Source organism: Anguilla rostrata, chromosome 9 (genome assembly GCF_018555375.3).
Source record: "Anguilla rostrata isolate EN2019 chromosome 9, ASM1855537v3, whole genome shotgun sequence".
In the NCBI taxonomy this organism is placed as follows: Eukaryota; Metazoa; Chordata; class Actinopteri; order Anguilliformes; family Anguillidae; genus Anguilla; species Anguilla rostrata.
The window spans coordinates 48436208-48460086 of NC_057941.1; the positions used below are offsets into that span (position 1 = coordinate 48436208).

The 23879-nt window shown below is 42.9% G+C and overlaps 1 protein-coding gene across 8 annotated transcripts in view; it reads left to right on the forward strand.

Moving 5' to 3' along the window:
- Window positions 1-23879, forward strand: part of LOC135264013 (galactosylgalactosylxylosylprotein 3-beta-glucuronosyltransferase 1-like) — a 55898-nt gene that overhangs the window by 8886 nt on the left and 23133 nt on the right. For 7 of the 8 annotated variants that reach the window (XR_010332584.1, XR_010332583.1, XR_010332580.1 and 4 more), the window contains exon 2: window positions 16798-17025. The exons of the other annotated variant lie outside the window; for it this stretch is intronic. The gene's annotated coding sequence lies outside the window, so the exon portion shown is untranslated. The remainder of the gene's footprint in view (window positions 1-16797; window positions 17026-23879) is intronic. 8 annotated transcript variants of the gene reach the window in all.

The window sequence follows — 23879 nt, forward strand, 5'->3', positions numbered from 1 at the left end:
TGCACCCTAGTGCTCAGCTCTACCCTGCATATGAGGCATTATTATGCCGCCTGTTCCAGTCAGCTGGTACCTCCTTTACCCACATAAATCAAGAATCCATGATTGCCACCATCTGTTTAGCCCATAGATACAGGGCATATACATGGATTTCACAGGAGTGGGTCAGAACTGATCATACAAAAATTACAAAAGGTTAATGGCTCCTCTATAAATGCATTAAATTTACCGTTTCAGGCTCTGTTCCATTTTACATTGTGGCAATAATACATCCTGTTACACTATAACTATGACCATAGACACAGCGCAACTAGCTTGTTATGTAGTCCCTAAAATAGGGAATTTCTGAATGTATAGAAATCTTTATAGTTGTGGGAAAACAGAAAATGCTAGCCTTGGTGGCAGTGATGAATGTGTTATTTATACGGGTAAATCAGGCGTAAAGTAGAAATATTGACACAGCAGCGACAGGTTTTACAGTTGCAAATACCACGCGAGATTGTGTTTGTAGGTCTGTGGTTATACGCTTGTCACGGGTCAAAATTTGGTGAACCCAAATGCAGACTCAGATAGCGGAGTGGCGAAACTCCTGTAGGAGAAGTTTAATGCAGCAGCACACAATACTGCAGGCAGTCTTGTAGTCAGTTCGGGCAAAAGATCAAAACTAGAAAAATCCACCGGGACGAAAGTACAAAACAGTATGCAAAATCAAAGTCGAAAAACAGGCGAAGGTCAAAAACAGGAAATCAATAAAGCAAAGACAGCAGGCAAAAATTGGTGGTCGGGAAAACAGGCAAGATCAAGCATGAGACCAAAAACTGACAGGCGTAACGGCTAGAAAGGCACTGGAAACAGAGGCACAATCTGGCACTGAAGAGCAGCGGGAACAGAGAATATATACTAAGTGGACCAGGTGAGTGAAATGAGAGATAATTGAACAGAGAGTGAGAATGCAAACAGGGAACAGGTGAATGAAATGTGAGTGATTAACCAGTGCATGAGAATGCAACCGGAACAGGTGAGAGTGATCAGTTGAGGGGAGAGAGTTAGAGGAAACCACGCCCATACTACAAACCGAAGCAAAGATTGTGCAGGAGAGAAACAGATAACCAACTAGAAAGTGAAGTGACAGTCGGAACATAACAACTCTATTTCCCTAGTTAGTGTGTAATTAAATATAGTATTTAATAATGTACAGTGGGACCAAATTTAAACTTTTAAATAAAATGTAGGCCATATTCCTGCTAAATATATAGCCTCAGAATATATTGTTTGTGTGAAATAGCTTGTACGTCATGCAGGGGGTAAAAGTATTTTTGCAGTGTTCCCATGGAGAGATAGTCCACTCAAACAAAGCTCTATCGCTTCCATTTAATTGGCAGCTGTGGGCTTAAAGTGCTCCAGAACTGAACGCTAATGATATCATTTTTATAGATTCTACAGGTAACAGCATGGCACTGTAGAACACACATTTTGAAGTGAACATTATGCAAGTTCACTGTAATAAGGAGAAAATGACTGTGATTATGTCTCTCTGTATTTAGATTCTGTAGTGGGGTTGAAATGCTCCAGATATTTTAAATAAAAGACTGATATTGAATCTATGGGTTAGCGGATGCATTGTAAGCTACCTTTATGCAATATCCTGAATCATCCCCCAGTTTGGCTGAATAACTCTCCCTTCCTTATTGTTACTATGATACCCACCTGTCTCATTATTCTCGTACTTACATATTTTACACCCTTTTTTGGGTTTTATTTTTTCCTTCAAGATTGTTCAGAACATCTCCACATTTAATTAGATTTACCAGTGGAATAATATTTCTCTAATTTCCCAATGCAGTTTTCTAAAGGCTATTAAATGGAAACTAATGCAGTACTAAAGGTTGAACGCTTATTACAAAACCCTTTTGCTCATTGTATTAAGTTTTTTGTGTCTTTTGTGTGTCATTTTTTTCTTTTCTTAAACATTCAAACAAAATGAAGAACCTTGTTTTAAGGGTTTGTGACTGGGTGTCTATGGAAGCTGTATAATACGGTCAATTAAAATGAATTTACATTTGGACAGAACTGCTCAGTATTGTATATGTGTACACAGATGATAAATCCTGAACTGTCCGATATCCAAAGCCCTGTTGCAGCACCTTATCTACTTCATTAATGCCACAGCATCTTTTTTCAGTCAGCCTTCTCTCCCCAGTCCCCCTGGGGCTGGTGTAAACTGCTCTGAAAGCTATCTGCATGATCCCTTTGAAGCAGCTATTGATTTTGTCCATGTGCCAATAGCGTATAGCATAATTAGACCGAGGCTCAGTTTCTCCATGCTGTTTTTCTGCAACCTGCTCCCTCAGGGATTCTGCTACAATATTAATGACCACAAATCCATGAATGCTAATATCCTCTTGGCCCACTAGTTACGCAGTGCGGCTCCATTGCTCCGCATGTTTTATTATTTTAGCCTCATATTAATTATCATGAATAATACACGCCAGTCAGGAGACGGCAGAGAGATGAATGCGAGCGTGGACATCGCCGTCGAGGCTCGAGCGCTGGACGAGTAAGAGACTAGAGCATTCTGGGGCGAGACTGGAGCATCGCATACTCTATCTGACTGCATCTGGTGCAGGAGCTGAGACAGAGAGAGATCAGAGAAGTGAGTCTTCACGTAACAGACGAATGCAGAAATGGTAAACAGAGGTAAACACCAATTAGCAGTAAAAGGGCCCCAAAATAATGCAGTTAACAGTCAAATTATGCTGTACAAAGATCAATCGCGTAAAAGCAGGACCAAATCTCAGGCAGACAAAAGCACACCTAAACCACGCAGGCAAAAGAACACATGAAGCGAACACACAATAAAAACCTGCCCTGTGGGGGAACAGACCCGGCCAATAAACACGCAGAACGTCCAACTGGCCCGAGCCTCACTCCCCCAGTCGCCCGTACTAACGGCAGTGGTAACGGTTGCTAAGGGGACCGGCCATCGGGAGGAAATAGGACTCACGGTGAGCCATTAGAGCTCCTGTTTCTGAAAGAGCTCTGTGATTATTTCTTTAGTAAGAATAAGAATAATAATAACATTTTTCTCTGAGAATGGCAGAGGTGTACACCTGGAGAGAGAGCGTTTTGGAATCTCATTAACTCTGTGCAGACCCCAATTTGAGCCAGGCCCACACTTCACTTCCCCCCCCGAGGGGTGAAGTCATGGAGACTGGATCCTGACACAGGTTACTGTTGGCTCATTTATAGGAACTTTTTGGCGATTCCTGCTCTGCTCACCACAATAAAGGCTTCTGTAATGACTTCACTGGGCTGCCTGGATCTTTAGGGTCTACTTTGTCATATTTTTGCTCCCTTTTTGAATGCTTGGTTTTGATGTTTTCCTCTCTAAATAATTTAAATATTCATCATAAATGCATTAAATAGGACTATTTGTATCTCTTGAAAATTTTGGATAAAACAGGCACACGCTTCCATTGGTAGCTGCGTTTATTGAACATTCCTGTTTTCTGTTATGAACATCAGCTTTGCCAGCTCATCAATGTGGAGATTATTTTACTTTGTTCAATATTTTAAAATCGCCCCCACAGAACCGTTATCCTCAGCGTGTACCCAAAAAGCATATTCAGCACACGTCTTTGAAAAGAAATGCGCGCCACACATTTCTTGCGACGCACATTTTTAAAAATTAATTTCAGTAGTTTGCATCCCAAACTGTTTGTGAACAATCTGTGATTCAGATGTGAGCAAGAGCATCTTAACAGCAGGCTGAGATACCAATGGGGACGACGTACAACTGTTTCTCAAACACGAGTGTTTTGTGAGTGTTTCCTGTTTAAAAGGGATAGTTCACTTTCTGAAGGTTTTGTTTCTGAATACTAAACCTAAAAAAATAAAACTGAATAGTTTTTCTTTTAGTTTTTTTTAGTTTTTTTTTATTTGATTTGCCAAGACAGTCTGTGTGCAGTGAAGGGCATTTGAGAAGCATGCAGTAGTTTCTTGTGACCTTCTGGTTACACAATGGCTGAAAAACAGGATTGTGGTTTAAAGCAGGAAAATAAACTCCAATACACTGCTCAACTCCAAAGCATTGTACTCAAAACCTGATGTATAACTTTAAACAGCAAAAGTGTGAAGGCAACTCTGATAGAATCCAGTACGTTTACCTCTAATATAGCGCATATTGTCCCTGTTGAACTAGTACAAACACATTGAGATTTGATTTCCTGTAACACAAACAGATTTGCTGTGTTGTTTTGTCCACATGCAACAGAAATCTACACAGCCATACTGCTGTGAATGAGTCTACCAGATGTCAGACCTCAAAGTCACTGAAAGGCACACACACACACACACACGCACACACACACGCACGCGAGCACGCACATATAAAACAATGGCAGTGATCAATTCCATTGCAAAAACACGAAGAAAAAAAAAAATAATATGACAAATGCGGAGCCTGTTCTGCCTGGCTGACCTTTTTAAAGCAATCTGTTTGCCCAGGAGAACGAGCTGACGGACAGCAAACCAGACAAGTGTGCGCATTCTTCCACTGAGTGGGGCGGAGATCAGACCCGACTGCGGCCAAATACGTCCCTCTGAAAAAGAATGGTACACGCTTCCTTCTAACTGAGGAAAGAAAGTCGCTCGTTGTTCTTTTTTATTTGGCCTTTTTCCCTTTTTAGATAGCAGTGAACTCTGTGCAGTGAAATCTTCCTGATCTCTGGGTGGCATTTTCTACTGTCTTGGTTAGATGTGTTTCACATGAACTTTGAGTTTCAGTCTCCATCTGAAGATCTACATACTGTATATAGATTAAAAAATTTTTATTTTTTTTTCCCCCCAGTAGGTCTCAGAGAGAATTATGTATGCAAGAATTAGACAAACTCACCACAACTACCTTGCCAAGTACAAATATAACCTTTGGAGTTGGAGTTGTTTACCAGCTTCACCGCAATGGGACAGAAATAAGTTTCCTATTAGTCACATTACTCCATGCCCACTGTGGTTTGTGAAAGTCATTTTCAGCAATGTATTAATCTCCATCAGTAAGCATTATATTAAAAGGCCTCACTCTTCTGTTCCCCATTGTGTGGAATTTAGAGGCAAAGATTCAAGACGGATGCAAACCTCCAGGCTCACTTTGAAGGAAAAATAAGTTATTTATTTTCAAAGTGCAATGATGCTTTTTAACTTTCCCCACATGGGACTGCGGTTGAATGTTTTGCAAGAATCCCTTAAAATTATCAACAAGAGATTTCTTCTCCTTCAAACGTGCATGCATTGTACTCTTTTCTCTGCGTTATGAATAATTAATAGGTTCCTGAAATAGCCCTTGAGTAACTCTGGAGTGCATGGTTTGTTTTTAATTAGTGTTATACTGCACTCTACGAAACAGTGCTTGTCTTTGTATTTTCATTACTGAGACCCAATTGAACTGTCAAAACATTTTAATTTTGATTAAGCTGTTTTGTGTGCATGCATGTGTGCATTCGTGCATGCATGTGTGTGTGTACATTCAGATCTTCCACTATAATGACAAGGGAATAATTACGATAATTAATTTAATGAATAACTACTTGTCAGAAAGAGTGTCCCTTCCCTGCACTATACGTTCTTTCAGGGTTGTCCTTAACATTCATAAATCTTTGACCTGTCACTTCATAGCTTCCATAACGTAAGTATTCAACTGAACTGTGGTCCCACCTGATTTAAAGTGCACATTTGCATGTATTCACTGGATTATACGGTATATAGGTTACATGATTGCATAACTCCCTCTGTAGTTCTCCAATGATGCATGAACTATTAGCAATTGTCTCCTTTTTAAAGTATTGGAGGGCTGTTGACATTGTTAGGATCACAGACTACAAACCTCCACCAACTGTGAACCCAATAATTGTATGACGTGTAGAAATCACTGAGAAAAAGATTACTGCACAAAGGGAGGATATTCACACCTATTTCATCTCAAGGATTGTCTTGCTTTGACCTGTGGTCTTGGAAAACTCTTTTTCTTCCTTTTCTTCAATTTTATCATCTCTCATTTTACTGCATGCATGTACGGGTGCTAAGCTTTGACTATGTGCCAGCTTCTGAACTTGGTCCCCTCATGGTTTTGTTATAGATTCACTTGCCTTTCCTGTTCCTTGTGTTCATTGAACACTTTGATTACACTCTCAGAGGTCTGACTGTTCTCTTAGAAGATTATTTTTTTTCCAATTCCCCTAGCCCGGGTGGCACGTCTGCTTCTCTTGAGAGATTTCCAAGAGTTCGAGCAGAAGGATGAGTTTAAGCCCAGCTGCAGTAAAGGTTCTGAATCACACAGCGGGAGCTGCAGACTGTAATGGTCCACAGGCACAATGTTTTAAATGCAGAAAGTCTTCAAAGTTTGGCAGCCAGCACTGCCCTTGTGTCTTTAATATGAAGTGACCTTGCAGCTGCAGGGTAGGAGGATAGTAATCATCACAAAAAAAGAGCGTGGAACAGTGATGGATTAGCCCGTGACTAGACACACCGGAGGACAGAGCATGATCGTGAGTTCTGAAGGGCAGCCATGTTGGAACAGATCTGGGTAGAGGATGGAGAGAGAGAGAGAGAGTGACGATGAGGGTAACCATCAAAGATCTCCCTCCTCTCGTGCAAGATAGCTCAGCGCAGTTTGAGGATTTGTTCTCTTATAAAGGCATGGAGCTCCCAAAATAGTGCAGCAAGAGTGTGTGACCTCAATTCAGGTCTCTAGAGGACATATTCAAACATGTATGATCACAGGCAATTAACCACATGCCATTAGCCACAGTTTAGCGGATGGAGAAATCGGGATAATATATATCAACCCTGCAGTTAGTGTGTGGAAGGTTGACTTATTTCCACAGATGGTATAACTTCATACGGCCACTAGAACTGTCTGCCAATTGTTGTCACCATTGTTCTGTCAGTTCTCGTCAACGTGCTCAGTAATTGGTGGATTTCTGAGTTTCATGCCAGTAAGGAGATGTTGCAGCTGTCTTATCCTTGTCTTATCATCACTGTCAAACCCTATCAAATGGGCCTGCTGTTTACTGCTAAACGGCATGTATTCTTCGCTAAGCCCACCATGGAGATAGACAGGGACCCCGTAACAGATGCTTTCGGCAGATTCCTTTCTTCCTAATCCCTCGATAACTCACAGGCACGAGCGTGTAGGGCTGTTTATCAAAGCTTACTGCTCTCTATAGACAGTGGGCCAGAAGAGGAATAATGGCTGAGACCATGTGAGTGGATGGGGGGGAGGGGGTTCTTATTTTGTTTCAAAAGCACATAATGCGGATGGCCTCAAGCCTCTACTCCTCATGGCCCCCACACACTAAAGAAATCCCCTGTATTGCCCGTGGACTCTTTTATAGATCATTCTTCATCCTTTTAGCCCAGCTCAACATTGGCCCACATCACCACTTACACGTTCACATTGGTGGTGTACTGCGGAAAGTCAAGGTCAAACGTGCTCCACATCTCAGCAAAACTGAGGGGAAAAACTGAAGGCCATTTATTAAGATGGAGATTTACTAAGGCCTTTCACTGATTGGTGCAAAACAAAGACCATGTCCAATCACTGGTCCTGTTATTGGTGCTGAATGTTTTCACGTGTGCTCAAGGTTTTTTCACCTCAGCGCACACAGCCTGGATAGAAAGTACACAGCTTCAAATAAATCTGAATCTTTCTTTCAGAAGAATTTCTCAGAATTTTTAAACAACAACAACAACAAACAGACTGAAATTATCTATGATTACAACAGAGTGCCTGAATCCTTTGAATTGTGACACCCACTGAACCAGATTTTTCCATGCTTACGTTTTCTCTGACAGTTCTGCAGAGAGTTGTGGGCTCTATTGAATCTCAGAGCTTTATTTCATTGTATTCAGTCTCACGCTTGATGAATGTGGCGATGCAGCACGTGTGGCACGATACATCTGAAAAAAGCATCGCTGTATGGATCCTGGCTCCAGATATTGCCCTGCTGTTCTGCTTCATGCATTTCTTTTTATGAAGACTGTATTGCAAATCTTTTTCGGTTTGTTGTTTGCGCACGTTATTGATTTTTATCGAGCGCCCGAGGTGGAGGGGGAAAAAAAGAGTAATCGCTGTAGATTTATCTCCTCGGATTGAAGTAGATTTGTATTCCAGTTTTATTCAGTTGAATCTCCTTGTGCTACTTGTTCTACATGCTAATTGTAGAGCGTGCTCAAAGAGATGATAAGGGATACTTCAGGGTTTAAGACCCACACTGATCAGCTCAATGGCTTTAAAATGAGTTTATGTGGAATAAATAGTCGCTTCATACTGTCATTAATGCTCTCTCACCTCCCACTACAGTGAATGGTTTATACTCTGTGTGCTCATAACATGAGTGCGTTATAATGTACATTGCGTTTTGTGGACCAGCAAGGACAAGCTTTGTAGATGAATGGCAGTCAATTTAAAAACATAATCTATTAACCCCCCTGAATAACTCACGCATGCACACACACACACACACACACACACAGACACGTACACACATACACACACACACGTACACAGACACACACGTACAGCCTGAGGGGAGAGCTGCTCAAACAACTGCATGCACTTATCATTGTATCTTAGAGAGGCTGTTATTCACATTGTACATCCCACATTTAATGCATAAATGTACTCTCCACTCCCTAAACATAGTAAAAGTTACTCCACTCCGTAATCACTAGCTCAGGATGTGTACTTCCAGTTCCACCACACACTGTATCAGGACCTTCCCATGTACACTTGCAAAATGAAACTACAGTTTTAATTAATTTCCTGCTCTGTTCACGCAGGGAAACACGGAGCGTGGCCCTGAATAATGAACGGAGGCGTTTCGGTTTCTGAGCGAGCGCACGGGAGATCTGTCTCGCTGGCCTGCTCCGTCATCCGCTGATCTGAGGTCAGTTTACCTCCTCCTGCGCCTGAGACGCTGATCCTGGGAGGAGTTCTCTCCGAGTGAAGCAGCTTCCAACGTGCATTAGTCAAAGCTGTGATTAAGACGAGGGAGAGAGTGACAGATTGAATCTGTCCTCTTAGTCAAACACCAGAATTACCCAATGGTTCCATTATGATGGAGGAGAAGAGGATTTCCTGATGGAAGAAGCACTTTGTTTTGCAAACTAATACCATTGTTCTTATTTATCGCGGTGATACTTGTAACCGTAACCTCAATCTCAATGCCTGGCTTTTCTAATCAAGGGCCCGCCTGTTGTCTGTAGATGAAAATGCTCGTTGCGTTGAAGTCGGCACTACAAGCCCATTAGAGTGAGTAAGAAAGAGAGACAGCGCCACTCCAAGATGGCTGACAGTCATGCCTCACTCCCGCCTGTGTATAAACAGCCCATCTCTGTGTTAACCCAGCCAAGGACTCTGGGATTATTTTTTTATTTTTTTTATTTTACAGAATGCTAATCATCAGTTAGATATGACTGGATAAATGCTTCTTTCTTTATTTACGTGTAAACTGCAGACATTCTGCTCAGATTTCTTATGCAGAAGACTAAGGGGGGGAAATCACCCTTGATATCAGCTACTGGTCCACAGCTGACCTCTACTTGAATAAAAAATATGGTAATGAATCAGATCTCTGCCCCCTGCCAGAAGTTATTTTCTCTTTTAGGTGCTTTTGCGAGATGCATATAATTTGAATTCACTGATTACTTCCATATTAAATGCCGGAGGGCTTTCTTATCAGTTTGCTGGTGGGGGGGTCTCTTAAACTCCCTACTGCAGAAATGTAATCATCTTTAAAACTGGTTCATGAAAGGCGGCTCCTTCACTGGCTGCATGCTGTTGTATCTTTGTTATGGTTATAGCTTATCATGCATGGAGACCTGGATTATTTGCTGCGAAAAAACTGCCGATATTTTGAAGGCATATTCTAAATCACGTTAATCTTTCATTGTGCGCCCTTGATACCTTTTTCCCTCTGTCTCCTCCTTTGCTCCAGAGAGTCCCTTATTGTAGTGGTGAGGGTCTCATTTCTGGTAGGAAAACGTGGGAGGGAAAATGGGGGTGTCCCTAAAAGTGCAGCAGAACCCCAGGAGCTTCAGTTAAGCCGCTGCAGTTAGGAGCTTCCCGCTCGCTAATGCCCCATTAGCGCAGCTCTGGGTCCAGGGCTCAGACTTCTCTCTTTGTTATATAAAGAGAGAGAGAGTGTAACCTGAGAAGGAGCGTCGTACTCGCTGAGGAGAATGAAGAGCCTCCCTGCGTCTGTCCGATTTTAACTGAATCCTGGAGGCGCTGAAAGATGATCGGGAGACGGTTATGAAAGTGAGAGACCTGCTGTGTGTGTATGTGTGTGTGTGTGTGTGTGTGTGTGTGTGTGAGGCCGGTGTCTGGGGTATGGTGTGATATGTGCCCGGGAACAAGAGAACAGGGACGCATTACATCACCCTCACACGCCCCCTCGCTCAACATGCAGAATGAAGTCTTGTCTCTGTGCCTACAGAGCACAGGGGCTTAAATATTGACATCAGGTCCTATAAACGCTGATGCAGTTTACAGGTACCCTGCCCCCCTCCACCCCCCCTTCCCCACCTCTGCAGGTCTTCTCCGTTGGCCTTGTTCAGCAGAATTAGGTGGTTCGCGACAGTAACGCGATTAAAGAACGATTTTTGGATGAGATCCACTCGACCGCGTCTGTAATGAAGCCAGGAAAATCATTGCGTGATTATCTGCGCACAGGAAACTCCCTCTGCAGCAGAGCACCGATTATCGCGGTTTCAGTGACACGGACAAAGCTGATGAGTTTCCCGCTCTCGTTATCTTACACGGATTTTCCATCTTCTGTGTTACCGTACATTTGATTTCATCGGTCTGTTGCAGTTTGAAGTATTGAACTGCGCAAATTAAAAATCTCAGGATCTTTACTGGTTAACATTTAAACTTAATTTTGTTTCAATCCATTTTGTAGCGCTTGATGGGGTTTTTTTTAATTGCAATTTCCAGGGTCTGTGGCAAAGAAAGCATTGAAGCAGACAGGGGTTAGTCTCCCCTAATGAAGTTATAAATTATATTTTTCTGTTTGTCCATTCAGCTTTGGAACTCTCGCAAGATTTCTTTTTCATTTGCCCTTATCAGCAGTAGTAGATATATTTTCTTCATTTGTTTTTTTAAGGTTGTTTACCATCCAGTACTTCATTTAGATTAGTTATGCATTCATTCACACGCCAATATGTTACTTATTCTTTAATTATAGTTTAATTAAATGCTGGAGGTGTAGTATCAGATGTGAGCTTTCTATTTCAACTGAACTGGAGAACAGTAATTTCAGTCTGAAGGCTTTTTTTCTTTTCTTTTCTTCCATAGTGGTAGTGAGGACGGTTGAGTTGGCATTCAGACAGGCCACAGCAACGAGGGGCACGGATCGATCCGGCAGCTCGGTCTCGAATTCCAAACTCCCAACAGCCTCCGCTTCCGTGTGATTGCCAAACTCTTTCAATAGAACAGGGGTCAAAGACATGTAGCCCTCCTCTACTGGAATATAAATAGAAGGGACAAATGAAATAAAAATAATAAAAAGCTGAAACAGCATTCCCTCAAAGAGCCATGGGAGGGTAAAAGAGCTTTGGCAGAGGTATTTGGGATCTTGCCAGTTTGTACTGAATGATTCATTATGAGTCTTTTGTTTTATAAGGCTCTTTAAATGACGAATGCCTTTTCTGGCTTTTTAGCCATGTTCACTCTGTCATCATCTTCAGTATAGTTTTATTTATTCATGAAACATTGTCTTATTGTGTCACAATACATTTATCAGTGCATTCATATTCAAAGTACAAATGCATGCACCTGCATAAGTAGGGCCATGACTTTTACCCTTTTTAACCTGCAAAAAATGGGTCCGTGTGTGTGTGGCCTTTGTTCTAACCCAGCACTATGACACATGATTAATCAAATCAATTCATCGTGATTTTAAATTAAACGATTTCGCTTTTTTTAATCTCCATCTCCCGTGACCTCGTACGTTGACTGTTTGCTGGTGCATGGGTCAGGTCAGCAGACAGCTACTGAGCGTACGGTAGGGATGCACCAATCAGGCCCTCAAGGCCAGGAGTGTTCCTGGTTTTTATTCTTCTCCTCTTTTCAGGGACTTGTTTAGACTTGGGATCTCTGTTAGATTGTCTTTTGTCTTCATTATATGAGGATAAGGGTTTAAAAGAATCAAGTGCAGAGATGTTTAAAAATTTACTTGGACCTGACTCTCTTTAAAATCTATTTTATACATTGTTGTAAAAAGGGAGGCAAGGTTTGTGAAGGGGACACAGTACAATATTTGGTGTTACATCAACTCTTACAGAGTACATTTGGCCCCTATTGGACTCATATGTACTCTGTTAAAGTTAAAGTAACACTGCACATTTTACTGTGGAGGAGTGGTAAAGGAGACTAGACGATGGCTGTTGATGACAGGGTCACAAACAGAGTGACATTAATCGAGCAGTTAACTGTCAGCTAAAAGAACAGCAGTGGCAGGTTAGAGTATCTAGGGTCCGTGCTCCTGCTAGTCCTCCAGAGTCCCCCAAAAGCCGAGTCACGTGACAGATGAGAGAGTCTTCACCCTCCGTCTCCCACGGGCGGATTTGCGGGGGAGTTAATGGGGTGAGAGGAGCTGGAACAAGGTGGGCAGGAGGGAGGTGATTCATTCCTCTGTTGCCGTTCCTGGTGTGGGCGATCGATAACAATCCGCTGATCCCGCACAGGTCACACGAGCGGCCCGTCTTTCACTGTCCCCGATGTCCCATCATGCCCTGCGTGAGGGGCGGAGCCAGCGGGGACCAAGCTGAATGTCCCGCAGCCACAAAAATGAATAGCAATACACGGTAATAAGAACAACCACATATGACATTGACTATATAACATCCACAGAAGCAACAAGCATCACCCACAATGTCTTTATACAACATCCGCACATGACATTGACACCGTCCCACCCTCATCCTCGGTGACAGTATAACTGGCTCAAGGACGGTTAGGGCACAGGCAGGATTTATAGTGCAAGTCTTCACTGCAGTATACCAAAAACAAATTATCTCTCCATGGTGCAGGTGGCAGTATATATTGTGTAATAACAAAACTATAGCTGATATATAAGCCATGCCTTCTGAAGCTCCTCTGCCATGTTGAGAGTGCAGCAGTTACCCACACACCCCTCTGCTGAAGACGGGAGCTAGCGCTCAGCGCTTAGCGGCAGGTTACCCTCCGGGCAGCTCTCATTAAAGAACACCGCTGCGGCAGAGAAGGGAGTCAAATTGCAATTAAAACCGTGTTAGTCTTCAGGGGTTGGATCAGCGCTGAACTCCAGCAGAGATGATTAGTACATTTTTAGTTATTAGATTTTTCTCTTTGAAAGTGCACACACTTAATTTGAGTTTTTTGACATTTTCTTTTCTATCAGTGCTATTAATCAGATTGTGGATAATTCACAATTTTACGCAATTTTCATCAAGTCTGTACTCTGGAAATGTGATGGGTTTTGCGTACAAGATTTTTTTTCAATTATGAAATGTGTGTGTGTGTGTGTGTGTGTGTGAGAGAGAGAGAGAGAGAAAGAAAGAGAGATAGAGAGAGTGAGAGAGAGGAAGAGAGACAGAGAGAGACACAGAGAGGGAGAGAATGATGCAAAAATAAACGTGTATAAGAACCCTTATTGGTAATAAAAGCAGGAGAAGAGCTTTGATGTAAACTCTTCACTTAATGAGCGAGCCCAGCTCGTGAGCCTGAGCCCCAGTTGTGTCACGTCTCTGACTGTAAAAGGGAAGCTGAAAGGGAAAGAGCTTCCAGAATAATCTACCTCCTTAAAACCTTGTGCTGAAGCCTTTAGAGTCTGTGATTTGGTGCTCCTCTTCTCCTCTCAGCCACAAATGAATAAATTACCACACTTATAATCACCGGTTTACTGCGTGTTCACGCTGGATAAGTCCGGGGGCCATGCCTCTATCTGGATTACCAAAAGCAAAACACCTATTAATTATTTAGGTGCAGTGGAACTGTTGCTACGGATGTTGTGTTTATGATGCCCGATTTGGACTTAATCACAATGAAAGGCGATAGCCACCCTTACGCAGAGCTATAAACCATCAGGCTTAATGCATTATGGGACAGAGTGGTTAATCACACTATTGAATCAGCTTCATTCTTTATGTGTAACATATATTGCTAGAGCTTCTTGGGAAATGATAAAAGAGCACGACTAACTGTATTGCTCATTTTAAGGAGAGTGTTGCTTTTGGGCAGCTCCTAATAATACAGGATCTCTTGAGGGTGTAGCAGGAGAAGCTTGACTGAAGAATTCTAGTCTCCCCTTCTCCATGCTCTGAGCCACTTTTTTCTCCTCACTGTTTTAATCAGTAAAGGATATCTATTTTTTTTTACCATCTTTCTATCCTCTTTTTTTTCAAAAAGTTGGAACAGTATTCAGAAAGTTCCATCCTCAGTTTAGATGAGACTCAAAGATTTCAGTGTTCTCCAAAAGTGAAATGAAGTTGTATGCTGGTGGCTGTCTAGTGAACCAAACTCTATAGGGTAAGTGTGCAAGCTAATTCAGAGCAACTGTCAATCAGAACTTCTATTTTCCAGTTGGTGATTAATCAGTACTTAACTCATGGCAACAAATCCAAGCCCCCCATTGAAAGAGAGATGACAATCTGAAATCCACACTGCCACTTTGGAATCACGTTATCTACTGAACCTGGTTTATTCCTTCCTCTCTGCAGTCCACCAGCTGAGCCACACAGGAACTTGTTCTTGCAACACGGTGACAAGTTCTCCTGCACAATGAATGATCTTTGTGTTGGTGTTCTGAACTGTAGCGGGCTTATAAATATTTGGGTTAATGACCGGATGCTGATATTAATGCTTTTTCTAACCGAACACACGGCTGAGCAGTTTAATGAATGACTTAAGGGTACTGGGTGTCTTCAGAGAATTCTAATTTAAGATGTTTTTATTTTATTTATGCAATTTAAGTAATTAGCTGCAAAATGTGTGGTAGCCATCGATGAAAAACAAAGTCTCTGAGATTTGCTCTCTATACATTAGCCTCTCAACCTCAGGAAGATGATAACAGCTAACTGCAATCAGCAGCATTTAAAACCTATTAGAGAAGTCAGCCATGGGAACGTGTTCTTGTGTGTCGCAAGCCAAGCATGACACTCCAGGGAGTGCAATGCCGACAATGCTGGGGAACACCGCTGCATGGAGAGAGAAAGAGCGCACCCACACAAATATGAAATAAAATAAACGGACACCTTCACCCATTCCCCCTCACGCGTTCCGGGCAACAACGATAAACTAAATCAACAAGCTAAAATGACAAAGACAAAAGAAAGTAAAACAGAGCAGCAACTTTTCAGTTCACCTGCTCCGTAGCTGACCCGCCTTCCCGGCCAGGTTCAGCTCCTCCAGCATCCCAGCTGAGGATTGCTTCCTTTTTTAATGCTCAAAATAAAATGAAATGAAATGAAATGAAATGGAAAATCATAACTGCGCTCTCAGTGTTAGCTCCCGGTCTCGGCCCCCGAACTGTGGAGAGCAGCACAGCTTTAAGCATCAGGGCTGATTAGCCAACGCAGCCCAGGTGCATGTGCTCTCTCCACCAGCCGGCGCAGCCGAGACCAACCCGCCTCTCCGGCAGACCGACTGCTACGTTGCGTTAGTACAACACGATGTGTAGAAATCGCAGTGCCAGAATGATTTAATGGCAAGCAGGGCCACAGCCATGAATTCTCAGGACAAAATATACTGGGAATATTTTAATCACCCTGGGAAGGCCTTAGGCACTACGATTCTGTTACTTACTATGTCCTTTTCTCTAACATCACCGTTAATGTGCTTTGAACAATTCACATTACACGCATAGCTATGGCGTATTAGAGTTTCAGTCCAAAAAAAAATAAGTGGACCAATTTTTTCATTTTCAAACATTTATATCTGACATATCTTTGTAAAAAAATATGAACTTGCACTTTGTGCTTTGTATTGTAGCCTACTCATACAGGTCGTGTATTGACTAAGGTAAATGGATACTAATACTAAGACTCGAATTACCCAAATAATACCACCTCGATTGACTCATTTGAAAAATGACTCAACTGTCATTTTTCAGTCGTGATGCTGACCATTTTGACAAGCCTCAAAACAGCTCCTGCCTCGTCTGACACATTTATTTTCAAAACAGCAATTTGCATACGCGACAGCAACATTACCCTTTTCTGCAGGCTTTTGTGAATCAGACACTGAAAGAAGTCCTGCATTATAGCTGGAAGACTTTGTATCTCCATCATATTCTATTCAAATGCTTGTTTTTTGTTTCTGTGTTTGTGTGTGTGGAGGGGTGGGGAGGGGGCGTTGAACTAATGGCAGAAAAAAGAATCAGACTTCACAACATCAAACTGTAATCTTCCCCCACTGAGCTAGCGTTCTGTGCCAGCTCAAGCTTCAAATATAGCTTCCATTCCACTCTTCCAAATGAGACAGTCATGCCAGAAAGCAGCAAGCCTGATATGGCTCACTGTGGCCTAATTGCTACAGTAATGCTGTATGGATTTCACTCTCATATTTTCCGAAGAGTTCCCCCCCCCCCTCAGAATTTCAATGGGGGAGAACATGACATTCTTTGACGGGTCTCTATTGTCTCCAACCGCCCAATATTCTGACCCCCTACCCCCACCCTCTCCCCTCAACACAATTTGAGCCTTTGTGTTGGGATGAGAAGCGCCATTATTGCAGTGGAGTGACCCCCCCCCCGGTTTCCACAGGGACTGGCACTGAGGACGTGACACGGCGGGCAGACTGAACGCCACCGGCAGCTGCATCAGGCTCCGCCCTCTCTGGCTCCGCCCCCTAGCTCCCGCGTTCCGATTCGCTCGTCTGGAGTTTGGCATCGGAGAAACGCATGGGACCCCCTCTTTCAAATAGCCAGTGTACAGGGCAGAGGTAGAAGGAGACCCTCGACTTCAGGCCGGGCTAAGGGAGCACTGATATTTGTGAGTACTGAGGATTTTTTAATTATTTAATTTTTTGAACTCCATACTAGTGACCAGACTCGACACCAGGTTCAGTTTCCTTTGTTTTTATGTGTCTGAACTGACTGAATTCTTGAGTGTGTCCTTCAGTAGTGATCTACTATAGCTGCTAAGGATAAAGTTTCATTTTGATGCCAAAATCATTGCAATAAAATCAAGAGAGTATGGAGTAACTCGTAACTCGCATAGATTACATATGGGCTATGCTGGAGTCATATATGATCTGTTACAGTTGATTTAACACTCAGAATTTAGTTGTGCAGTCAAGCAATTCTTTATTTGGCAGAATATTCTTTAGAGGAAAAAAACAACTCTATATTCCAAAACTAAATAAGCAAATCAGCAGCCCTGGAATGGTTTGTTGAAATTTCAGTTTTTTCATGCAATAAAATGTTCAGCATTAACCAGCAGTTTATGTGCGTCCATACGAACCGTAAATGTACTCCATCAGTGCAAAAAAAGTTATTCTCAGCGATGCATTGCAAATCAGTGCAAAATAAATCTGGCCATTTGGCTGTGTTGTCCAAATGTGCTAGCGATCTTGTATTCCATTTAGAATAATTACTGCCGCTAACCGACCGTGTGCTAGGCACTAGCGCTAACGCTAAGACACGGCTGTGTGTCCACACGCTGGGCGCTGGGCTAGCACGCTCACTGTCCAACGCTTAAGTCTGACGTTAGAGCACATGGACCGTAGCGTGCCTCCCCACCTCAGTCCCACTTCCACAGAACGGCAGATTACAGCTCTGAGATTAGAGCACCACTGGAGCAGATTATGTGACACGCCTGCTAATGTCAAACATCTGTGCGCCTCGACCTTCCGTAAAGCTCTCCAGGCACCTCTGGGTTGTGGGTGTTGGCATGGCGACAGGGAATTATGGGAAATGGGCGTGGCATTACCAGCTGGCTAAGCACAGCTGAACTCACAGAGGGCAGTGGAGAAGAGAATAAAGAGGACAGGCGTGCTCAACTCAAAAACATAAACAACTCAAACGGGTGCCGACCCCAAAAATATAAAAACATAAAAGAAAAAAGTCCCTGCTCGCATAATGTATATTTTATATATATATACAGTCTATCTGTAATTGCACAGCAGCAAAGAAAAGACAAGAAAACACATGCATTTCAGCCCTTGGCCTTCTATGCTGAGCAAATGAAGACTCATAAAATACACATATGGTGTAAATAATGGAGGAGGGAAGGAAGAGGGACTCCTGTAAGACCGTGTGCAGCTCCTGGCTGTACATGGACCCAGCTTCCCTGTTCCTCTCATACAGCCTGAGGCCACAGCCATGATTCTGGGCGTGATGTCATCAAACTGCGTCGGCCACACTGCTCAGTCCCGGCAGGCTGGCTCTGTGTGTGACATTACATTACGTTACATTACAGGCATTTAGCAGATGCTCCTACCCACAGCGACTTACACATTGCATCCATTTATACAGCTGGATATATACTGAAGCAATGCAGGTTAAGTGCTGTGCTCAAGGGTACAACCGCAGTTTCCCACACGGGACTCGAACTGGTGACCTTTAGTTCCTTACCCATTATACTACACTTCCGCCCTATGTTGACGGAGCCTGATGCGTTTCTGGGGTCTCAGTATCTTATCCATTCCATGAGAGAAGGGAAAAGACTAGGATTAAGACCATGGTAGGGTCAAAGCTTTGACCTACTTTTCATGGTGTGATAAACACTTGTGTGTTTGGACTGTGAAGAGTAAGTGACTTTTTTCAGCATTCTCCTTCCCTGAGCTTGTCAGTTTATGGGAGGTTTTGAGAGTGCATGCTATTTAGTTATGTGACTATTTTAGTATTGAACATCAAATTGTTTGAATGAAAATAAATGTGTTCACACTGGTTGATTTGTTATTTCCTTAGTTTAGCCAGCATGCATACAGCACCGATCAAAATTATTAGTAACCCGCCATTATGACAGAAGCAGCAGACCAATAACTATAAATGAAATGGCTGTTGAACACAACAAAATACGCTCAAAATATAATACATTCTCTTTATCCTGTTAGCCAGAGACAGTGTTCTCTGGTCAATTAGTTAGTCAGGGACTGAAACAATGGCATTGCATAGTCCATATTAGCTTTTCAGGGAAAGTGCACTCATTGCAGTGAGTGTGTGTAAAACATCAATAGAAACATGGCAATCTGCTAAATTAACTGAGTTAGAGAGATGAGGAGAGGCTCTCCTTCTGACATACTGAGGGTTTAAAGGGCTAGAGAAACCAGAGTCTGCTTTAGCAGATTTGAGAGGAGGGCTAGAGACAGATCCATCACTGCTGGATCTCATCTGGCGAGAACTCATCTGTGTGTATGTGTGCGTGTGTGTGTGTGTGAGTGCGTGCATGCATGCATGTGTGTGTGCATCTGTGTGTGTGTGTGTCTACCTGTCTGTGTGTGTGTGTGTGTGTGTGTGTGTGTACATGCATTTATCAGAGTGAAAGCGCTTTCTGTTCTTTGGCAGGCTCACTATAAGCCGTCTAGGAAACACAGGCTGATCAGTAGACTCTACCTGGCCTTAATATGTCCAATAGACATTACAAATGAAAGCAGCTGAACCGTACTGGGTCTTCACTGAGAACAGGTTCAGTTTGCGCAGCAAAGTAGAGCCAGTCAGCTCCTGCAGCTCCAGTAGGCCTCTGTAGCAGAGCCAGGAGGAGTCTGACAGACTCTGAGGAAGCAGAGCCACCAGAGATGACTTCCTCCCACATCAGACGCAGAGCATTTCTGCTCATTACTTAAAATAGTCCGCTTTGCCAAGGAGCCCAGAAAATGGATGGACTGCTTTTGCATGCAAAGATTTCTTATAAAAGGAGGTTCTGGGGAAAAGATGAAAGCTAATCTGAGAATAATAATATGGAATAATATGAATTAAAGAATAAAAATCACTCCTCCCCAGCTGGTGCTTAAATGCTGCTCTGATGGCCGTAAAGAGCCTTTCAGCTCAGTATTGATTGAAGGTTCTTTATATATTGATGAAGCAGCAATTAAGTTAAAGGCAATTAACTGTACTGTAATTGAGCGAGTTTTGCCAAGGGGCTCGTATCAGTTTCTGAATATCTTTTCTGGTTGCTGGGCAACCTTAAATCTTGAAACTCCATTCCTACTTTTTTCGATCAAAGAAAGAGAGTTTATTGTAATACATTTCGGTCACCAAAAAAATGATCATTTAAAAAAATAAAAATATAAAGTTTTAATGGATTCCAGCCATACCTCCATTTACCACAGTGTGCACTCCTATGGTCACTGCCACAGCCTTGCTCAGTCTGGAAACAGCACTCAGCACTGAGGCTGTGGCGTGTGTTGTCCACTAAGCTTGATGTGCCTATGTTTTTCCATAAGGCTGTGGTGTTGTTGTCCACTAGCTGTGGCGTGTTGTCCACTAAGGGGGTCCACTGTGGTGTGTGTGTTGTCCACTAAGGCTGTGGCGTGTGTTGTCCACTAAGGCTGTGGCGTGTGTTGTCCACTAAGGCTGTGGCGTGTGTTGTCCACTAAGGCTGTGGTGTGTGTTGTCCACTAAGGCTGTGGCGTGTGTTGTCCACTAAGGCTGTGGCATATGTTGTCCACTAAGGCTGTGGTGTGTGTTGTCCACTAAGGCTGTGGTGTGTGTTGTCCACTAAGGCTGTGGTGTGTGTTGTCCACTAAGGCTGTGTGTGTTGTCCACTAAGGCTGTGGCGTGTGTTGTCCACTAAGGCTGTGGTGTGTGTTGTCCACTAAGGCTGTGGTGTGTGTTGTCCACTAAGGCTGTGGTGTGTGTTGTCCACTAAGGCTGTGGTGTGTGTTGTCCACTAAGGCTGTGGCGTGTGTTGTCCACTAAGGCTGTGGTGTGTGTTGTTCTTGCTGGCGGGATTTCTGCAGTCTGGCCAGGTGTCTCAGAGCAGCCTGCCCACCCGAGGGCTCAGCCTTGCGCATTCTTTATTTCCTGGGAGATGAATGAGCCGGTCTTTCACACATCGACATACGGAACTCCTCAGGGCTGACACTGTACAACTTACTGCAGGCAAGCCACATAAAATAAAACGGCCCAGTGCATTAACACTCTGGTGCTCTCTCTCTCTCTCTCTCTCTCTCACACACACACACACACACATACACACATATCTTCCTCTACTCATCCTGGTACCACTGCTCCCCTCTCTTTCTCTCTCAAGCACAATTTACAGAAACCCTTCATAGAGCCCAACCCAAGACTTGCATCTCCTACAGAATTCTCACCATTCAGTGCAAATAAGTGAAGCACTTCAACACTCATTCATGTCTCACCAAACCACCAGAGACAAAACTCCCAGCAACCATAAGCTGGGCACTGAATCACTACTGAACCAACAACTCCCACCAAAAACGGCCATTTTGTGGTTTTTGGCATGCCGGGAGAACGAATAGCAGATAACGTCTCCCCATCCACACGCCCGTTTATATAAGCTGACAGTTTAATCAGGAGATATCACCGTGGTGATTAAACAGGCCAGTTATTACCTCTGAATGGCCTGCGTACATCATTCTTAATAAGAGCGTAATGAAAATAACTCACGTAACTCGTTAATATGGACAGCGTAAGTTCCGGATACGAACTTCCTCTCAGGCAGATTGACATCTTCTATACTTGTTACCCTGCTGTATGTTACTGTTTAATGGATTCAACATCAGAGTGGATTCTTTTGCAAAGCTTCGCAGTTCTAGGATTTAAAAGCCTATGCCTGAGCGGTTCGATTTCAGGAGTCATCTTAATAGGCTGTGAGCCTCCTATTCATTAAATGGAAAGCAAAGAGCCTTCAATATTTCGGCTTACATAATGAGTCAGACTGTCTTCCAGTTCGTGCTTTGAGTCTTTTATTGAGGTTCATTCTCATGAGTCAAACTTTTAGGGTGCAGCTTGGTTGGTTCCACAGATTTTGATAACCATAAAGAAACCTCGCGTTGGTTCAAAAGTGGAATGCAATCTCAAATTAAACCCAGAGTGGTACCTCCATCCTCTAGTAAAACAAAATTTTATATTACTTCTGAGGTTCTGTCTATAACAGATTTTATATTTGGAATGTAATATATTCAGAATTAAGAAGGAACACTTGCACTTGGATTATTAGAAAAAATCACTTGTAAAACTCTTTATAAAACACTTGCATGAAACATTAAAAACAAGGAGACATTTTCATTGTAGAATATATATGGGTGCATCAGTCAATGTGGAAAGGCAGAAACTGTAGAGAATTTGAGAAACCAACAACATTCATACAATACGAGCTTCTGAAGTCATTGGAATTCCAGGTGTCGTTTCTAGAAAGTGCTCTGGTAACCTTATCAGGTAACCATCCTGACATGTCTTAAGTTATTATTTGTTCTGCTTCGAAGCATGTCAACATGTCATCCCATGTTGTGCTCCGAGCATAATAATGGCTGTTCCACAGGTTAGCATGAACTGCAGTGTATGTGAAAGGGCAACCTGTGCATTAGCCAGGCTTACAGCCCTGCGTGTGCTAAAGCATGTTTAACAATGAGGCATTAGTCATAGGAGGATGCAAGCCTTGAGATGCACTTTAATATTCAAATTACAGACAGCAGAATGAATGTAGCTTTAAAGAAATCAAAAGGCTCCATTGTGCCGTTTAATTGGGAAGCTCCAAAAGAATGGAGACAGTTGGGCCTAATTTGTGTGTCTATTTGTTAATCTTCCGTTGGTGGCGCCTCATTAAGGGACACCTCCAGCACTCTGTTCACCCCCGCGGTCACAGGAAAACGAGAAAAAAAGACTCAACCCACCTCTGTAATTTATGGCCGGGAGCCTTAATGGCTGTCATTTGCACATGTAATGCTGCGTCTCCAAAGGCACTTATTTGCATTTTGGCTCCCCTCCCGGAGCGTTTAATGGTTTGGTCCACCGCAGCCAGTAGCGGTCTCCCCCCGGACCTGCATGTTTGGCTCAATCTGCTGCTGATGTTCAGTCACTGTTCTGCCAGTGTTCTGCCATCGTTCTCCTGATCCTTTGTACAGGGGAAGTGCTTGAGTGGGCTGGCCAATGTAAGATGGGCTCCCCCTCTATAGCCAGGTTCCTCCTGAGATTTCTTCTCATTATGGAAGTTTTTCTCGCTACCGTTTTTCTACCTACTGGGGAGTTTTTTTTTTTACTTCATTTGTTTGCTTTTTGGGGGTTCAGGGCTGGTTTTCAGGGCTCAATTTTCCTTTCTGTTTCCTCTGTAAAGTGTCGTAGTGACAGCGTGTCGGTAAAAAGTGCTTGAATAAATAAAATTGAATTGAATTGAGTTCTCAGCAGCAGAAAGTGTTCCACTCCAGAGATACAATGCTCATGATTGTGAACACTACAAAAGGATTCAGTGGGTTCCCTCAGCTGAAGGCCACACTTTGGACTGTATTCTGTAAGCATTTGTCTTGATTACTGACTTACAATTGAAGGCTAGTGTGTGATTTTTTAAAAATTTCATTAAAGTGCAACAATCACATACTGTAGCATCACAATAGCACAGCGGTATCTGTGACAATCCAGTGCTGTTCTTGCAGCATATTTCATGAATGTGAGGACTTATAGCTCTCTTTCCCATGTAAAAACATAGCCTGCAAGGCACAGAATTCTGGCTCAATACAGATCTGCCTGAGACATACAGCACTGTGAGGCTCTATTCTGTACATGCACCAGCTCTCCAAAGTGCAATGGAAATTATGTATTTCCCAATTTCCATCGATGACTCGCAGAGCTGACATCATGAATATAAACATTTAATATCCGGCATTGTCAAGCTTCAAGGTGAAGTGATTTAGTGGGAGTTTATGCCCACAGCAAACGCCGCTC